Genomic DNA, 18532 nt, shown 5'->3' on the forward strand with positions numbered 1-18532 from the left:
GCACAGGACAAGTGGACACTATTAAACTCCAGCCCTGTCAGAGTGACCACGCCCCTAATTATTCATAACTTTATGGTTTAAAATGGCTGAAACTCATGTTACCATGAACAGGAACACTTGACCAGGCTGTAAACATGTTTATTTGTGTTGAAATTTGGGAGAGTTGACCTGGGTTTCTACAGGAAGTGACTGACTTTTTTCACCAGCCTCAAGTGGCCATTTGAGAAACTGCAAGATTTTCCACTTCTGCATTTGCTTCATTTATCAGCATCGGCTGCAGGTTTGTTTGTGGTGTCGTTATGATTATTAGCTGCAGCTGTATGAAAATACTTCCCCCCTTTTCTTGGATTGCGACCCAGAGGTTTTAAAGGTTCCAGCAGAGGGCGATAGATGATGAGCTGATTTGGTAAAAATTGGAATGTTTGTGATGGCAGACCTATCTTCCTAACGCTGATCTTTGTCTTTCCACAGTGGTACCTGGGATAAGGACCCCAGCAGCCCCTCCCTCCCACCTGTACAACAGATTTGCTGCAACCCTTCACTTTCAATGCCAGCTGCAACAGAAAGCCTGATCCTTTCATGCCCCTCCCACAGAACCTTTGTCCCCCGCCCTCTACACTCGACTCCATCTGAACCAGCGCCACCCACAGACTCTGCAGCATCAGCATGCTACGGCGGATCTGCTGCACCTGAACCCGGTGTTAACTGTGTGACACGTGGTTTTGATGTCCTCATGTTGTGGCCAGATCCCGCTGCCCCGGACCGAACCGGATCAGGCTGAGGACTTCTTAAGGGGGGATAAACTGAGCCTTCTGAGCACAGACTGGATGGAATCACAGAGTCTTACCTTCTCAAGAAACAGCATAGACACGCCCTGTCCTCCTTTCTTTTTTAGAGACTTGCTGTGGTCGCGTCCACCACCCCTCTGGTGAATTGGGGTTTGGACCGGTGGATCAGGATGGTCTGTGGTAAACTGTGAACGTTACCAGGTCTTGGATACCGCCAGCTTGTTACCTCCACACATGGATGGACTCACCTACCCTCCATCGCCTCTGGTGGACGGCAGTTCTTGGAAAGGGGAAAGCAACAAGGTTTTTTTTGTTTTGTTTTTTTGACCTGAGATTTTGAGGACCTCACCTGCTGGGAGGGGGTGTGGGCACAGATACGCCCGCCTCTTTGGCATCCGTGAACTAGGCATCACGGAGAGGTGGGTCTGAGGGGAGGGTGTGATGGGGAGGTCACAGATTCGGGTACGCTGGTGGATCTAAGCTCATTTTATCTGGGAGGCTTTAGGTTCATGGCTCATTGATTTCATTTCAAGCTGGTCTCCTCCTCCTCCTCCTCCTTCTCCTCCTCCTGCTCCTCCTCTCCATCCTCTGGTCCAAGGTGAAGCTGCAGCATGTGAAGGGTGGTGCAGGCACAGAGTAGGCAGACAGGAGCGCGATGGAATATTGTTCATGAGGAAAGTGCAATCGTGTTGGCTACTGTTGGATCGTTAATATCTTTGGTAGATAGCTCATTGAAATCACTTGTGGAAAAGTATATATACATATATATTTTTCTTCATAGTCCACTCACACCTCGTGGGGACTCTAAAATATCGGTGTACAAAAGTCAACAGTGCGGCGCTGGACAGACACCCACGGCCTCAGCCCGCATGGGTGGAGCTCCAATCACTTTTATCGCTTGTTTGTTGTTTTGTTCATATTGGAAATCTGTTAATCCCTTAAGAATCTCACCGTTGTAAAACAATCACAGTTTTCTAAACCATTTCTCAATCCTAAGGTTGTCTTTTTTTTTTACTTGGTAATGAACTTTAACAAGCGCATCAGTTAACTCGCAACTCAAAAGGAGAAAGAAAGCAATTTTTAAATCAGTTTTTTTTTTTCTCCACTTTTGGCAAGATAATCTTTAAAGGGGCGTGGCCCAGGTGATGGCCCACCCTACCAACCACTTGGCCTCCTAGAGGCCCCGCCCAATCTAAAGCACTTATTCCTGCAGTTGGCCAATGGGCTGTGAGTGTGTAATTGAGGGGTTTGGCTTAGCGAGGAAGCGGCAGAACAGAGGGAAACTGGAAGCTTTCGTCCATGAATACAGCCGTGCACGTTCACGTGCAACTTCAGTGAACTTTTTCTGTCTTTCCTTTTCTATTCTATATATAAATATACACACACGCGCACACACTGTTATGAACATTAGCATCCAACAAAAGTGAATTTAAGTGAAAATGTAACTAAAAGAACAAAAAAATGCATGTTTTAGTGTTAGTGACATTTTTTTCCATAGATGACGTAGTTAGTGAGATAAAATCATTTAAACCCAAACACCCGCCGGCGCCTGTCTTTGACTTTGGCCCCGCCTTTACTATCGCTTTACAACCAACCAGCTCTCTTCATGGCTCCGATCCCCCTCCAAGATTGACTTTATAACTTCTGTGATGTTCTCGTACAAACGTTCCCTCGTCAGCGTGCCTTCAGCGACGGTCCCAGTGGGTCCAGTTCCAGCAGGTCGCACAACATCCCGCTAGTCCCGTTTAAATTTTCTACGTTTTCCACAATGATACCATTAAAAGTGAGGAATGCTGTGATGTCCAGAATTACACAGCGCAGGACAACAATAAAAAGTTTACTGTGATGATTAAATACCGGTTACCTGCTGCTGAAATACTGCCCCCTAGTGGCTGCAAACTGCCACCTACGCCACAGTTCAAATTCAGTTATAAATTAAATTTTCTGCTGTTGGTCTAATCGTGTACGTTAGTGCCACAATAACCACCGTTACTTTGTGAAAACGACAGCCGCATCTCCGCTGTGAACACTACCTAGCTTTTTCGCTAACCAGAGCTGTTTAAAGGTGTTATTTGTTTGTTTGCTTACTGAAAATAAGAAAGCATTTTTCTTCCGCATCACTGCACTTCAACTTTAAAAAGTTTCACGTTATATTTTGGCAGACCAGGATTTCATAAAACTAGATTTCACAGAATAGAATCTGGTTTCTAAATATCTAAACGGCAGAAGACGGCGCTGCCCGTATTCATAGAATTTTAGTATTATTTTGTGATGTTAGTGATGGAGTTCACCTGCTGTGGTGGAAAAGGAGCCTGATGTCTTTATTTTAACAGGCACTTAATAAAGTTGGCTAATGTGAGAGTTGTCAGATTCCGCGGAGCCGACGGGCCGTTTATCTGATAACGGTGCTGTTTGAAGACAGTTTTTAATTTCATTCATTAATGGATAATTTGGCAGATAAAAGAACATGTGATGTTGACTAATTGTTTCAGTGTTAAATGTTTTGGTTTAGCAGGTCAAATAAACTCACCAGCAGCTAAACCACTATGCAGGTTGTTAAATAAAAACTCTGTTTAGAATCTCACATTTTCACAGCTGTTTGGTTTGAGGCTGATGTTTAGTTTTTTGTTTTAAGTGTTTTAGCGTCTTGCCATTTAGTTAAAATGTTTATGAGTTCATACTACTTATGATTATCAACTAAAACGTGACGGTTTAGTGATAAAATTCATGTTAACCTTTTGGTTTTAAACACTCTTAAGAGCCAGACAGTCTTGGGACTTAAATTTAATTTGTGTATCTTTGACATTCGGTGACAGAGTGAATCTTTGCAAATCGTACAGCAGCTATTGTTAGCATGGAGCTAATCATTACAAATATTTAACATCACAACTGCAAAGTTGAATTGTTTTGTAAAATCATGAACTGGGCAGCAGCCACAAATTACGCAGTGAAACATACATTAGCATAATATACTTTATTTCCTTAAACAACTGCTCATCTATAAGCTAGCCGCATGTTAGCTAGCCAAGCTAGCTGCTATGTTGAGCCATTAAAGTTAGATATAGCTACTTAGCTAGGTAGCTCGAAGTTATCTTTGAATTGAGAGAGAGAGAGAGAGAATAAAGTAATTGTGAGGTGTAGTTTGTGCGATGGTTAGCGCATTTCCAAACGTTAGCAGTAGCACACGTTCACTGGTCAAGTTCACAAAAACTCCCAACTATGCAAAGGTTTACATCATTTTATGATTTTGTTGCGTGAACACTCTCATGTGAAACTTTATTCTGTTCACGTGAGCTATAATACTATAAAACAGTTATTATTTTAACTAACACATGAAGTTTAAAGAATCCTTCAGTATAAAAGTCACCACTGATCTGTTAGTTTCACTAAGTGTAAAATTTTTCTGGCGTATGAGATGATGATAATCTGCGGATTTCTGCATTCACAAACCGGAAGGATCTGCGTTTTATTTCACTTTGTCGCGTTCTTCACTTAAACCTGCGTCTCGTCCCGCTCATCTTCTGATCTGAAGATCATTTTATAATTACGATCTCTGAACGGAAAAATCTTTCCTCTTAAAGTCTTCCTATTTCAACTGTTATTCTTCTTTGGCTCCCAAAATCAATATTGAAGATGTAAAATATGCAAAACCCGTGTGTGCTTCCTGTTTATATTTAGTTTGTTTCTTTTATTAACCCGTGCATGAAGGCATTAATGTTTGTGGTTTCTAAAATGGCAAAGTGATGTTTTGGCAAAGCTGAGCTGCTCCAAAATTGTATTTTACGAGTAAACACCTCGTTATTCCCAACTCATCAGTGATGCTTGAAATGCGTTTTAGCACATTTTAACATGAGTTTGATCTTCAGAGCATTTTGAATTCATTTGCCGTTGGAGTAAACATATTTTAAAATATGACTTTCTTATTTGCCTCTTTTTAACATTTTATCGTTGGATAACGCCATTGAATTTTACAATTTTAAACTGTTTTGAAAAAAATCTATCTCAAATTATAAACTAACAAATTCTGAACTGCAACAGGTCGGAATGTAGTTTTTTTTATGAATGACTGAAACAATGAAATTTAATTATGGTTCATGTTTTTCTCATTTTATAACTTTATTAAAGCTCTTCTGACGGCCAAATGAAGCATTACTGTTTAATAAGTTATGAATAAAAAGATTGTGTCCTTCAAAAGTTCCTTTTTCTTCAGGGCTTGTTATGGTACAGTTTATTGACAGACGTTTTGGTTGCGACCCCGTGGTTTTTTCGTTTCCGTTAATAAACGGGATGAGTTTTTTTGTCGGTGTGGGACCGTCGGTTTAACAGACCGGCGCCATTTGTCATCTGTGTGTTGATCTTTTTGTTCCGTCACCGTTCTTCCCTTTAGCCATGACTCGGGCATTACTTTCTTATCTGCACTAACTATGAAATAAATACATGTAATTATTAAGAAAAAAAAAAAAAAAGCTTCCAGGGCTTAAAAAGTTTGAAGGGAATTTCAAAGAAATTGCACGGACATTTTTTTAAAAGTGTCACAAAATCATTGTACAACAGCCGGCATTTAAGCACCGACTTTCTGGCTGTGTGTGTAAGATAATGACAAAATTGCACCCTTTTTAAAGAAAGACAAAAAGTGAAAAGATAAAAGCCAATAGTTTTGGCAGCGTGTTGTATTTGTTCGTTTTGTTTGTTTTTTGTGTGTGTTGTTAGTTGATGGTACGGCGGTGAAGACGATGGGTGGCCATGTGTTTGTACGTTGTATAGTTTTATTAATTACACTGATTTTAAAGCTGCCCTATTTTATAATGCAGGACTTTTGTATCATTGATTAAATGAGGAAAAATCAGTGTTGTAAACTTTCTGACGGTTTGCATCCAGGCCACATTATTAGAACTGCTTGGGTTTGTTTTCTGGGAACTGGATTTAAGTTGAAAACTTTCCTGTATCCTGATTTATTTTATTTTATTTTTTTGATTTTTTTTTTTTACATTTCTGGATTTCTTTTTGTATGTATTTAAGGACATTTCCTCTGTTGATGGTTTGGCATATTCCTGTACTGAAAGATAGGGGCGCTGTGGTGCAAAGACCATTGTAAATGGATGTTACAGTGTGCTGGCTGTTTTGAAGGCTGTTTGTTGCATCAGTGTTGATGAAGCTAAATTTAGGTAATTCTGAGGAACCTTGGTAAAGAAAAGTGAGCTCTTTTTTAATGCATTTCAGATTTTTAGTTTAGGCAGAAGACAATGACTTAGCCCGCCAAAGGATGCTCTGGCTATAAACGCATCTCGGCATCTTTATTTTGTGTTCATCATTCCATGCAGGAAATAACAGCTTGATTATGCAACATGATTCTTTTTCTTTTCCATCTGTTTCTTTGGAGATCACTCACTGAGGCCACACCCCCGACCGCACTTCATCCAAACATCGCTGCTGCTCATCACAGCGCCACATACACACAGCAGGTAACGCCCACCAGTGACACACCCACCAGTGACACGCCCCCACTTCCCAGTGTGGTTCTTCTATTTTGGATATCTTGTGGCAGAATCACTACACCTCATTTTGGCAAATATTTTTGTCCAAATTGAGCTTAAACAGCCTACTTATGCTGTGTTGCTGTAGCCTGCAGAGGGCGCTGCAGTGTACAGTGCTCTCATTTGCACACGGGCTTGTCCTTTGCCTCACACACACTGAGCGATCTGTGTTCTTGTTATTTAGAAAAGAATGGAGGTTTTGGACGTTGCTTTCTAAAACATTGTAACTTGCGAAGTGTTTCACATCTCACAACTCAACATGAGACGAAACATGTTGCTATTTCATCATAAGTTTATCATTTTTTTAAATCATGTAGTTATTAGTTAACTGATTTGCTCACAAGGGGGCAGTGTTGTTTAATGGCGGATATTTGATCGTTGTTGCGTATTTATACGCTTTGCTGCTGCTTTAGGATCTTTCCGTTCTTCCTGGTTTTGAATCATTTAATTTTCTTTTTTTTTTTTACCTGAGATTTTCGGATTGGCTGTTTTGTAACTTTTTGCTTGTGCTTATGTCTTGCGTTGATTCACATTATTTCACTTTGGACCTCGTTTGAAGCTTCTGGTCATTTCATATTATGAAAAAAATCTGTCACTGCCCTCCAGGATGATTTGGTTCCGAACTCGTACGAAACACAGCACTCCATCTAATTAAAACCATTTGTTTTGGACGCATGAAAACTCAACAAATCAACAACAAGAACTGCATCATCAATGTCCCACATTATTGTTTAGCATGCTAGAAAAATATCATGTAAAAAAGCTGCAGCTCAGATCACACTGGAACTGGCGTTGTTGGGAAGCTGTGGTTTTGATTTGAAGTCACTGATGTTTGGGGAGGACTTAATGATCAGAACCTGAGCTCCTGAACGGACACACAAATCAGACCCGAGGGAACTGTGAGTCTATAAGGCCAGACGTCGACCAACACCAGCCACCACAGTTCACCGCAAACTGATGCAAAATCTTCTCCAAAATCCAGAGCATCGTCCAAAGTCCAATCAGCAACATGCAACAGTGAACAGATGTGCTGGTTTTTGTCTCTTTCTTGTTAATATCTCCCCCTCACCATCTCTCGCCTCAACATCCCACCCAGCCCAACCACCCACCGATTTTCAATATTGAGGAATTCTGCTGCTCCATCTGGAAACAGGGTTGAGCCAGAGCACCAAAAGGCCTTTGTTGTCTTCACTTTTATCCAAATTCATCAGGGCTATTTTGTTTGCAGTGATTATCCCGCCACCACCGGGAAAATAATCCACTGACCGGATCGCTGTGTGAGTCCTGAGGTTGAGTAGGATGTAGACCAGGGTACTTTTAGTCCACCACAGGTGCAGGTACTTTACATGACCTCAGCGCCAACTTCAAACACTGAGATAATCGTAGAAAGAGTGAAGGTGGATTCTGTGGCGCCTGAAGTTCACCTGAAAGCTCCTCGCCAGGTTTTTGTTCCATTTGAACCAGTGTCACTTTAGCTTTAGTTTGAGGTCAAATCGGGACCCTACAAAGACCCTGAAATCCTTTAATGATGGACACACAAGTATTTAGACAGCTGTGTCTGTGCACCGCCACGACAGACCTGAAATGATGTTCCTGTAGTGTTGACACTCACTTTTAACTCAAGGAGATTAACAAAAATATCACAGTTACAATTATTCACAACTAACTGTATGTTGTGCTTGTCAAGCAAAATTGCTGTCCTTCCATCCTTCTGTACTGTAAAATCTTCCGTGTCCTAAAACCCAAGAACCATAAAACTTTCATAATTGAAATTTTGATACGTTAATACTAAGGGGCCAAACATTCATGCATTTCTGACATTTATAAAAGTCTTTTTACTGAATTCTGGTTTTCAAGTAGGAAGTATACAGAAGCCCTAAAGTGCTCACATGGGCCACTAGATGGTGACAAAAGCTGCTCCAATGTGTGGCAAGGTCTTGACTTATTCATTTGACAAGTTTAATTTTGTCTAAAATAAGAATAAATCAACTTAGAGTTGTGTCTGTTGCCCTTATGGCAGGACATCTACGACATAAATGTTCATGTGTTCATCCGCTGGCTTACATAAAGAAAAATGGCTGTAAAAGTGATAATTCATTTCAAAAATAATCCTGATATTTGGTTTGTCCACTTACTTTTGGCCTGTGAGAGTTGAGGAACTGTCTAAAAATGTAATTCCTAAATGGTTAATGTGATATTTTTGTTGAAGTTTTATTTGAACTCTACCACAGCGGTGAACAGTGGCATTGTCCAAATACTTATGGACCCTACTGTGTTGTATTTTTATGTGTGTGCGCGTGTGTGAGTTTATGCTGCAGAAAACCTGTCTGTTGTTCTCCATCTTTTGGAGTTTAGCGGCGGCCGTCAGCTGGAGAGCAGCTGAGAACGAAGACGTTTGTGAGGAAATGAGTATAAATGGCGCGGGCTTGGCGCCGTGACAGGAAGTCGTTGCCAGAGGAGGCAGGTGGCCGCGTAATGAATTAGAGCGTCAGCGCTCCTTTATTTCTCCTGTAAACTGTGACATGGTGCTAAGCGTTAAAGGAAGCCAGCGCCAGGCGCTAAGCTGTGAATCTCGCCATCATGCTTCCTGACAGCGTAACAAAGCATCGCAGTCTAATCTGCATGACAACTATGCACTGACTGGCACCGATCTGTGGTCCACGCAAGACCTGTGGTCCACACCGATCTGTGGTCTACACTGACCTGTGGTCCACGCCAGGTCCATGGTCCACATTGACCTGTGGTCCACACTGACCTGTGGTCCACGCCAGGTCTATGGTCCACGTTGACCTGTGGTCCATGCCAGGCTGGTTTTCCGATCCAGAGCCCGGCTTCCACACAGAGTTAAAAACCGAAAAAGAAAAAGAAACCAGCATATTCCGCGATATATTGAAAAGAGGACATGTAGTGCCTGTGAAGCTGTGCTGTAATCACGCTCTTTGTACGTGTTGATTTTTGAACACCAGTAGCCTTTGCTGCCCCCCTGATTATAGCTAACCAACAGTAATCAATAAGTGCATGCTCGTCCAGAACGTCTATAAACTGTGACGAAAAAAAAAAAACACCTTTGTCTTCATGTTTTTCTGAAGCCTCAAATATTCTGCTCACTTTCTAAACATCCTTCATTCATTCATGGTGACACCAAAACAAATTTTATCTGAACTGTGAACGTGCACAGGAGCATTTTTAATGCAAAATTTTCTTTCTTTTCCAAGTAATTATTCCGCATGGGGAATTAATGTGCTGCTTTCTCCCATTGGCTGGTCCCTTCTCAGCCAATCAGACAAGTTCTTTCAGTTCTCTGATTGGTTGCAACCATTTGTTTCAATGTAAAAAAAAAAAATAATAATCTGATTTCTGTCTGTAACTTGTCGGCATCTCTGTTAGTCGGCCATTTATGTCTTTTTGTAAAGAAAAAAAAGTGATTTCTTGCTCCAGTTAGCTCCAAAAATCATTACATCACCACCTTCTCAGCCCCGCCCAGTTTGCTAGATGGTGATAAAATTTTCATTGCTGATCCGTGATGCTAGCGCAGACATGCAGACAAACCGGAGTGTGCACATAAGAGCATCTGCTCCTTTTTTTCCTCACGTGCAATAATTACGTGTGAATTAATACAAAAAAAAAATTACAAAATGTGGACGTATGAAAGAATCTTTGTGCTGTAAACATGCTGCTGTGCACCGACACACACCACATAGAATTCCTGACGTTAAAGCGTAACACAGGTAGAACCTCTACGGGTTCTGTGCGTTCGCTGTCACGGGTCCGGCAGGCCTGCCGCCATGACGACTGCCTCGAGCGTTCACACCGACAACCTCCACAAACATCAGCAAATGCCCCCCGCCCCCTTCTCCCATTGACCAGCAGCCTGAGAAACCTCTTCCTCCTCCTCTTCCTTCCCTCCTCTCTTCCTCCTCCTCCTTCCCTCCTCTCCTCCTCCTCCTCTTCCCCCCTCCTCCTTCTCTCCTCTCCTCCTTCCTTCCTCTCCTCCTCCTCTTCATTTCCTACTCTTCTTTCCCTCCTCCTCCTTCCCTCCTCTCCTCCTCCTCTTCATTTCCTACTCTTCTTTCCCTCCTCCTCCTTCTCTCCTCGCCTCCTCCTCTTCCCCCTCCTCCTTCCCTCTTCTCCTCCTCCTCTTCATTTCCTACTCTTCTTTCCCTCCTTCTCTCCTGTCCTCTCCTCCTCCTCCCCCTCTCCTCTCCTCCACCCCCCTCCTCCCTCCTCAGGCACTTTCTTGAATCGATGGCTTCGGCTGTTTTCTGCCGCACTCAGCACTATCTGGGACAGAACCGACTCCCTCCATTTCCTCACCCCGCTGCATCCCTCTCAGCTGAACTTCAAACGAGTCCCCCCGCTCTCCCCGGGAGGAGCGAGTGCAGTAGCAGCACCTGGGAGCCCCTCCCCCTTCCTGACCCCCGTCCAGGCCAGCGCGGGTCGATGGGCTCGTCTAGCTCACCTCCAGCGGCTCCGTTTCCTGTCGATGTTCTTTGAAAGCCGACAGTTTGTTCGACTGGTTCAGGCGGTAAAACTTTCCTGATGACCGCGCGCTTTTCTTAAAGGACAAAGACGCTGTTTTTGTTCTTCTCATTACCGCTAAAGATTTTCCCAGCGATGCTCCAGCGGATGTTATGGCCCGATCGCCAGGATGGGAACGATCTTTATTCCCATGATGCTTTGCTGTTAGCAAACACTAAGTGAGCTAAAGCAAACTTGCATTACTTCAAACTTCGACAATTAATCACGTTAAAAATAATAAATGTAAGAAAAATTTAAATTACTAAAAAACATTTCATCATACAACTTTATTCGCCCTATTGAGATATCCCATAATCCCTTGCGTGCCAGAAAGTTGCTGCAGTCTGAACAGCATAGCGAATCGACATGACGACAGTTGCAATTGAACATTATCCTACAAAAATGTAATTTTTTTTATACTTTTCCTCGCATTAATAATAAGAGACTGCTGCGTGAGACCCTGAAAACTTGCTAAAACAAATATTCCGTGTCTGCTACATTATGTGCACACACCTACGTGGAATTTAATTAATAAGCCAAATTTCAGACATTTCATATATATTACTTTGGAAGAAACGGGACAAACAGTGTTGTAAAGAACAATAATCAGGATGTTAAAGAACAATCTTCACTTTCCCCCTGAATGACATGAACAAGAAGCGATCGCGGCTCACAGCAATTCCCATTGAAAATAACAGAGGAAGAACCTGAGCTTCTGGCATGTTTACAGAAAACAAACACAATAGCGTCTAAAACCCAGAGAATATATTCACCAGTTTTAGGCACCATATACAGAGAGTTTTATGTTGCGATGTTCAAGCTGCTGTCCGTGTGCAGCGGTTAAAATCAAAGCGTTTCAAAGCAGTTCTCAGTGTTACTGACATCTCACAAAGCGGCGAACTCTCCGAACTGTTACAAGATGTTGCAGGATTTGAAACCTCAGTAGGGCGAATACTGTTTCACAGGATGAAAACAACTGTTACAATTCATTCTGGTCCATATAACATCGAAACATTCTAACTTTATATTCAGAGACTTTATCATTAGTGCAGCTAACACTAGTTAGCGTTTAATATGTTTGTGAAATAAAAGTGAATGTCATTCGTTGCACTAAACTAACATGTTTTTGAGATGAAAGTTAATTTCATTATGTATTGAAGCTATCAATAGTTAGCACTTAGCTAACATGTTTTTTAAATAAGTGAATTCATTCTTCAGGTTAACACTTATTAGCACATAGCCAACTTTTTTTTTAATAAAAGTGAATTTCATTCGTCATTCAAGATTACATTAATTACCACCTTGCTAATTTTTTAAATATAAATTACTTTTATGGAATTTTATTACTTATTCAAGGTAACACTAGCATTTAGCTATTTTTTTCTAAATGAATTTCACCAGTTACTCAAGCTAACCTTAATTAGCACTTTAATTTATTTTCATAAAGTGAATCTCATCAGTTGTTCACGTTAACACAAGTACAATAGTTAGTGCTTAGCTAACATGTTTTTTTTTTTTTTGTTTTTTTTTTATAAAAGTGAATTCATTCTTCAGGTTAACACCAATTAGCACTTAGATAACATTTTTAATAAAAGTAAATTTCCATAGTCATTTAAGCTAACACAAGTTTTTACATAAAAAAATATTTTACGGAATGTTATTACTTATTCAAGGTAACACTAGATAGAATTTAGCATAATTTTAAAATTAAGCTTAATTAGTGCTTTAATTTAATAAAGTGAATTTCATTAGTTATTCAAGCTAACAACAAGTTAGTGCTTAGCTAACATTTTTGAAATAAGTTAATTTATTTCATTATTCACATAAACACTATTTAGTGTATAGCTAACTTTTTAAATAAAGCTGAATTTCATTAGTTATTCAAGGTAACAGTATTTAGCACTTGGCTAAAAAAAATTTAAATAAAAGTGAATTTCACTAGTTATTAAAACTAACGAGTTAGCATTTTGCTAACATTTTTTTTTTATTTAAATAAAACTGAATTTCATCAGTTATCCAAGCTAACACTAGCACTTAATTGGCATTAAAAACAAAAGTTAATTCATTCTTCAAGCTATCAGTAATTAGCATTCAACTAACTTTTAAATCAAACTGAATTGAATCAGTTACTCGAGTACACTAATTAGCACTTAGCTAATAAAGCTGAATTTCATGAGTTATTCAAGAAAACACAAGTTAACGCTTTGCTTTTTTGAACTATAAGTGGATTTCATTTTAACTGCCATATTGATGAATTAATTGTGATTTGGATCATCATCTAAGCTGATGCAAGGTGAGTTAAGGTAGCAAGTTAACAATAGTTAGAATTTCATTAATCACTCTAAAGTAGTATTTCTCAAACTTTTTCAGACCAAGGACAACTTAAACTATAAATAAACAAATGTCATGGACCTCAGTCGACTTACCACTCAACAAGTGTATTAATATCTGTTCAACTTTGGAGTTGTTTTTAACAGTTGGCGAAACACTTGTAAGCTAGAATATGATACTAACTTAAAATGTGATGTTTTACCGATATATTCACAGACCACTTGGGGTCACTCACGGATCCCCGGCGGACCACTCTTTGAGAAACGATCTCAAGGCAGCAATCATAATAAAATGAAAATAAAGTTGCAATTTTCTTCTGGAAAACCTCATTTGATAGTAAATGTAGTACATTTGAGTGGAATTTATCAAAAAATGTTTTGTTTTGAAAAAAATCCTGAGTGATTTAAAAAATAATAATTTTTGATATATTGAGGAGAATGTCTTATTATGAAAGTAACTTTGAGAAAATTTGTGTTGAATATAATGTGAAAAGAATCAGTTTTATAATAAAGTGCAAAAATAGATAAAAGTGAGTGTTTTGAAAAAAGATACTTTGAAAACAAATAGCAAATACTTTGAAATTATATGAAAAACATGATTATATACAAAGTATTTCTTTACTATAAAACATGCATTGAGATAAAAATTCAGACTTTATTCCCATATTTACATTTTACACACAGATGAATCTTTAATTTCATTTCTGTTTTTCACGGCGGATCAATATGATTGATTTCTCTTAGTTTTTCTTTTTTTTTTTTGCTAGCCTCTGGAGGTGATGCTAAGAGCTAACCCAAGACAATCTTGAGGAAAGACAGCTTTATCTTGACCCGGTCACTGGGTGACCCTTGACCCGTTGCAGTCAGAACTCATCCTCCCATATCCCAGCATCCCCATCTCACTGCCTCAGCCATCACCTCCATCTTCACCCGACTTACACCTTGTGCCTCTATGACTCTTTTATGGAACTGAGCGGCGTTTTGTGCCGCCGTGGCACCGGCCCACCACCTGGTATCACACGTTAGTTTCCATTGGTTCTGTCTGGTGTCATTTTGGTCCATTGTCTCTGGAAGCTGCACTGACTTTTCTGTCATCCTCTCTGCCTTCCTACTGTGAATTCTTCAGATGTCATGTTGTTTTATTTGTTTTAACGGGTGACCTGTAGAACTGTCATCTGACCCGGTCCATCGTGACTCCATGTCCATGCAGAATCAATTTACTGGAAGCAACTTATGCATTTCCTATGCAACAACACGAAAAATAAAGACGCTAATGCTCTAACCGCCGTCTGCCTGCGTGATTTTCTGTCACCCATCTCCAAAAAAGTCCAAAATTATGAATCAAGTCTGAATTCATGAGGTTGACATCAGAAAAAGAAACATGTTTAAACCACAAAACTTTAATTACACTGAGGACGTCTTTGAGGGGATATTTTTGGGGACAAACTGGTCTGTTGGATAAATGTGTGCAAATGTTTGAGGCACTTACTGAAAAAAAATGTTTGCAAAGTGAGGAAAACAAAGAAAAATACCATAAACAGGTTTTTTTATTTATCAGTGAACAATGCAGAAAATACATAAACAGAAAAATATTTCTAAATTAACAGCAGTTTTTTCTGCATGTGTAAATTCTGTGTTTCTTCTGTCTCTTATGGATTAAATTGTGGCTAAATCGGTCTCTCTTTATAACTATAACATTTTTCAAGCATTTGGTATAATTGGCTTCAGTTTTTGACTAAAGCTGACCTCACACTGCACGATGACTGGATGACTGGGGAGGTGATGTTCTAGTGGGTAAGTGTTGGGCTTCAGACCAGAGGATCCTCGGTTCAAAAACCAGTTTGGCCGAACAATCATTATATGGACCCTTGGGCAAGGTCCTTAATCCCCTGGTTCCTCCTGGTGTGGAGTGAGAGCCTGGACATTGGTGTGTGTGTTTGTGAATGTGAGGCACCATTGTAAAGTGCTTTGAGCTTCTGACATACAGTTGTATGTAAAAGTTTGGGCCCCCCTGATTATTTCCAAGATTTTCCTTTATAAATCATTGGTTGTTTGGATCAGCAATTTATTTTAATATCATATAGCAGACAAACACAGTAATATCTGAGAAGTGAAATAAAGTTTATAGGATTTAGTGTGCAATAATTCTTTAAACAAAATGGGTCACGTGCATAAATTTGGGCACCCCAACAGAAAAAATACATCAATATTTAGTAGATCCTGCTTTTGCAGAAATAACAGCCTCTAAATGCTTCCTATAGCTTCCAATGACAGTCTGGATTCTGGTTGAAGGTATTTTGGATCATTCTTCTTTACAAAACATCTCAGGTTTGTTGGTTTCTGAGCATGGACAGCCCACTTAAAATCACACCACAGATTTTCAATAATATTCAGGTCTGGGGACTGAGATGGCCATTCCAGAACATTGTACTTGTTCCTCTGCATGAATGCCTTAGTAGATTTTGAGAGGTGTTTAGGGTTGTTGTCTTGTTGAAAGATCCAGCCCCGGCACAACTTCAACTTTGTGTTGGGAAAGTGTAGTGACACGGACCCACAACAGGGGGCGCAAATGAACGGACAATGGAAGGAGTTAAATTAGAACACTTTACTGTTTTGAATGTCACAACCAAACACAGCAGATTACAGAATGTACACAAGTCAATTAATAAAGGTGTCGTGTAGGCAGGCTCAACGATAGGAGACGCCCGTCTGGAGACGAACCGGAACCACACGATTTCCACCGCCACCGAACCCGAGGGATACTGGAGCCGCCAAGTCCCGAAGTCCCTAGGTGGCCACCGTCTCAGCGTGTCGGATCTGGTACTGCTGGCAGAAAACAAAAACAGTCAAGTGTGGGTGTGTGTACACCCAGTAACAATCATGGTGGGAATTCCACCTCCACCTCTCACTCAATACGTGTTGCAGCGCTCCCTCAGAGGAAAAAGAGTGCCGTCCTGCACAGCCTCCACAAACTAAGGACCGGTACTCCTGCAAACACTCACAATAGATAGATTTAGAAAATTACCACAAAGGCTGAGGATATTACCTCTTGATGAAGATGATATCTCGGCAATGTGGTGGAGGTGTCTTCCTGCTTTTATTCCAGATGTGGAGTGGATGATCAGTGACAGCTGTCATGGTTGATGGGTGACAGCTGTCACCACGGATTGTTCCTGGAGGCGGCAGCGCCCTCTCGTGCCTGAAGCCCGCACTTCAGGCAGGGCGCCCTCTGGTGGTGGGCCAGCAGTACCTCCTCTTCCGGCGGCCCACACAACACTGTCACTGATTCATGAACAATGTTCTCAAGAATCTGCTGATATTGACTGGAATCCATGTGACCCTCAACTTTAACAAGATTCCCAGTAGGGGAGGTGATGGTCTAGTGGTTAAGGTGTTGGGCTTGAGTCCAGAAGATCATGGGTTCAAATCCCCGCCTGACTGGAAAATCACTAAGGGGCAAGGTCTTTAATCTCCTATTGCTCCCGGTGTGTAGTGAGCGCCTTGTATGGCAGCACCCTGACATCGGGGTGAATGTGAAGCATAATTGTAAAGCGCTTTGAGCATCTGATGCAGATGGAAAAGCGCTATATAAATGCAGTCCATTTAGTACCTGCACTGGCCACACAGCCCCACAGCATGATGGAACCACCTCCATATTTTACTGTAGGTAGCAAGTGTTTTTCTTGGAATGCTGTGTTCTTTTTCAGCCATGCATACCACCCCTTGTTATGTCCAAATAACTCAATTTTAGTCTCATCAGTCCACAGCACCTTATTCCAAAATGAAGCTGGCTTGTCCAAATGTGCTTTAGCATACCTCGAGTGACTCTGTTTGTGGCATCTATGCAGAAAAGGCTTCCTCTGCATTACAGCATCATACAGCATCTCTTTGTGCAAAGTGCGCTGTATAGTTGAATGATGCACAGAGACACTATTTGCAGCAAGATCATGTTGTAGGTCTTTGGAGCAGGTCTGTTGGTTGACTATGACTGTTCTCACCATCCTTTGCTTCAGCTTATCTGAGATTTTTCTTGGCCTGCCACTTCGGGCCTTAACTAGTACTGTGCCTGTGGTCTTCCATTTCCTCACTATGTTCCTCACAGTGGAAACTGACAGCTGAAATCTCTGAGATAGCTTTTTGTATTCTTCCCCTAAACCATGATGTTGAACAATCTTTGTTTTCAGGTCATTTGAGAGTTGTTTAGAGGCTCCCATGTTGCCACTCACTAGAAGAGATGCAAAGAGGAGAAACATTTGCAAATGGACACCTGAAATACCCTTTCTCATGATTAGATTCACCTGTGTAAGGAGGTCAAGGGTCACTGAGCTTAACCAAACCAATTTTGTGTTCCAATAATTAGTGCTAAATGTATTCAAATAAATAAAATGACAAGGGTGCCCAAATTTATGCACCTGCCTGATTTTGTTTAAATAATTATTGCACATATTCTGTAAATATGAGAAACTTCTTTTCACTTCTCAAATATCAGTGTGGTCATCTGCTATATGATATATTTAACTAAAATTTCTGATCCAGACAACCAATGATTTATAAAGGAAAATAATGAAAATTATCAGGGGGGCACAAACTTTTGCATACAACTGTAGATGGAAAAGTGTAATATAAATGCAGTCCATTTACCATCAACATAGTGTGGTGCAGAAAGACCACACAATGTCAGCGTACGTGAGACTGCGTTTTTGTTTTTTGTTTTTTTCTGCAGCCTGCTCTGGGCAGCAATGAAGGAGAGCGAGCGCTGTGCAGCAGGGCCTGGTTCCACCTGAGCTCGGGAGTGACAGAGAAAACGAAATAATAATGAGGCTGATATAGTCGATCTAGTCGACTTGAAACACCGCTGTTTGTGCACAGTATGCAAACTGTTCCCACGTTTGATTATTTTGGGTGCTGTGCTAATTTGAACACACACAGAACGTGTGAAATGAATGATGGACATTATTCTGTATTTATGAGGATAATAAACCTGGAAATACATGTGTTGATCACAGAATAGATTTTGTTTGCTCAGCAAGTGTAGATATCGGAATGATGGTTTTGGCTGTATGTGCTACCAAAATTATTTACTTATCTCATCTGCACAAATGAATCGCACCATTAAAATGAATTTCAGTGCATTTCAAGTGCTGTAGATTTTTTTTTTCTTTTCTTCCTCTCGATGGCCAGTCCAGGTCTCTGTGTATATACAGACCCTTTTTCTTTCTTTTGTCTGCTCTTTTGGGTTTTAAAGGTGGAAATATCCTTCCCTACTTCACACTAATTATTTACAAATGTCTGGTGAACTTTCGTAACAGGTGAGTGTGTTGTGACATCACGTGGAGTGTCTGTATGTATGTGCTTCACTGCC

Source organism: Thalassophryne amazonica, chromosome 10 (assembly GCF_902500255.1).
Source record: "Thalassophryne amazonica chromosome 10, fThaAma1.1, whole genome shotgun sequence".
Classification (NCBI taxonomy): Eukaryota; Metazoa; Chordata; class Actinopteri; order Batrachoidiformes; family Batrachoididae; genus Thalassophryne; species Thalassophryne amazonica.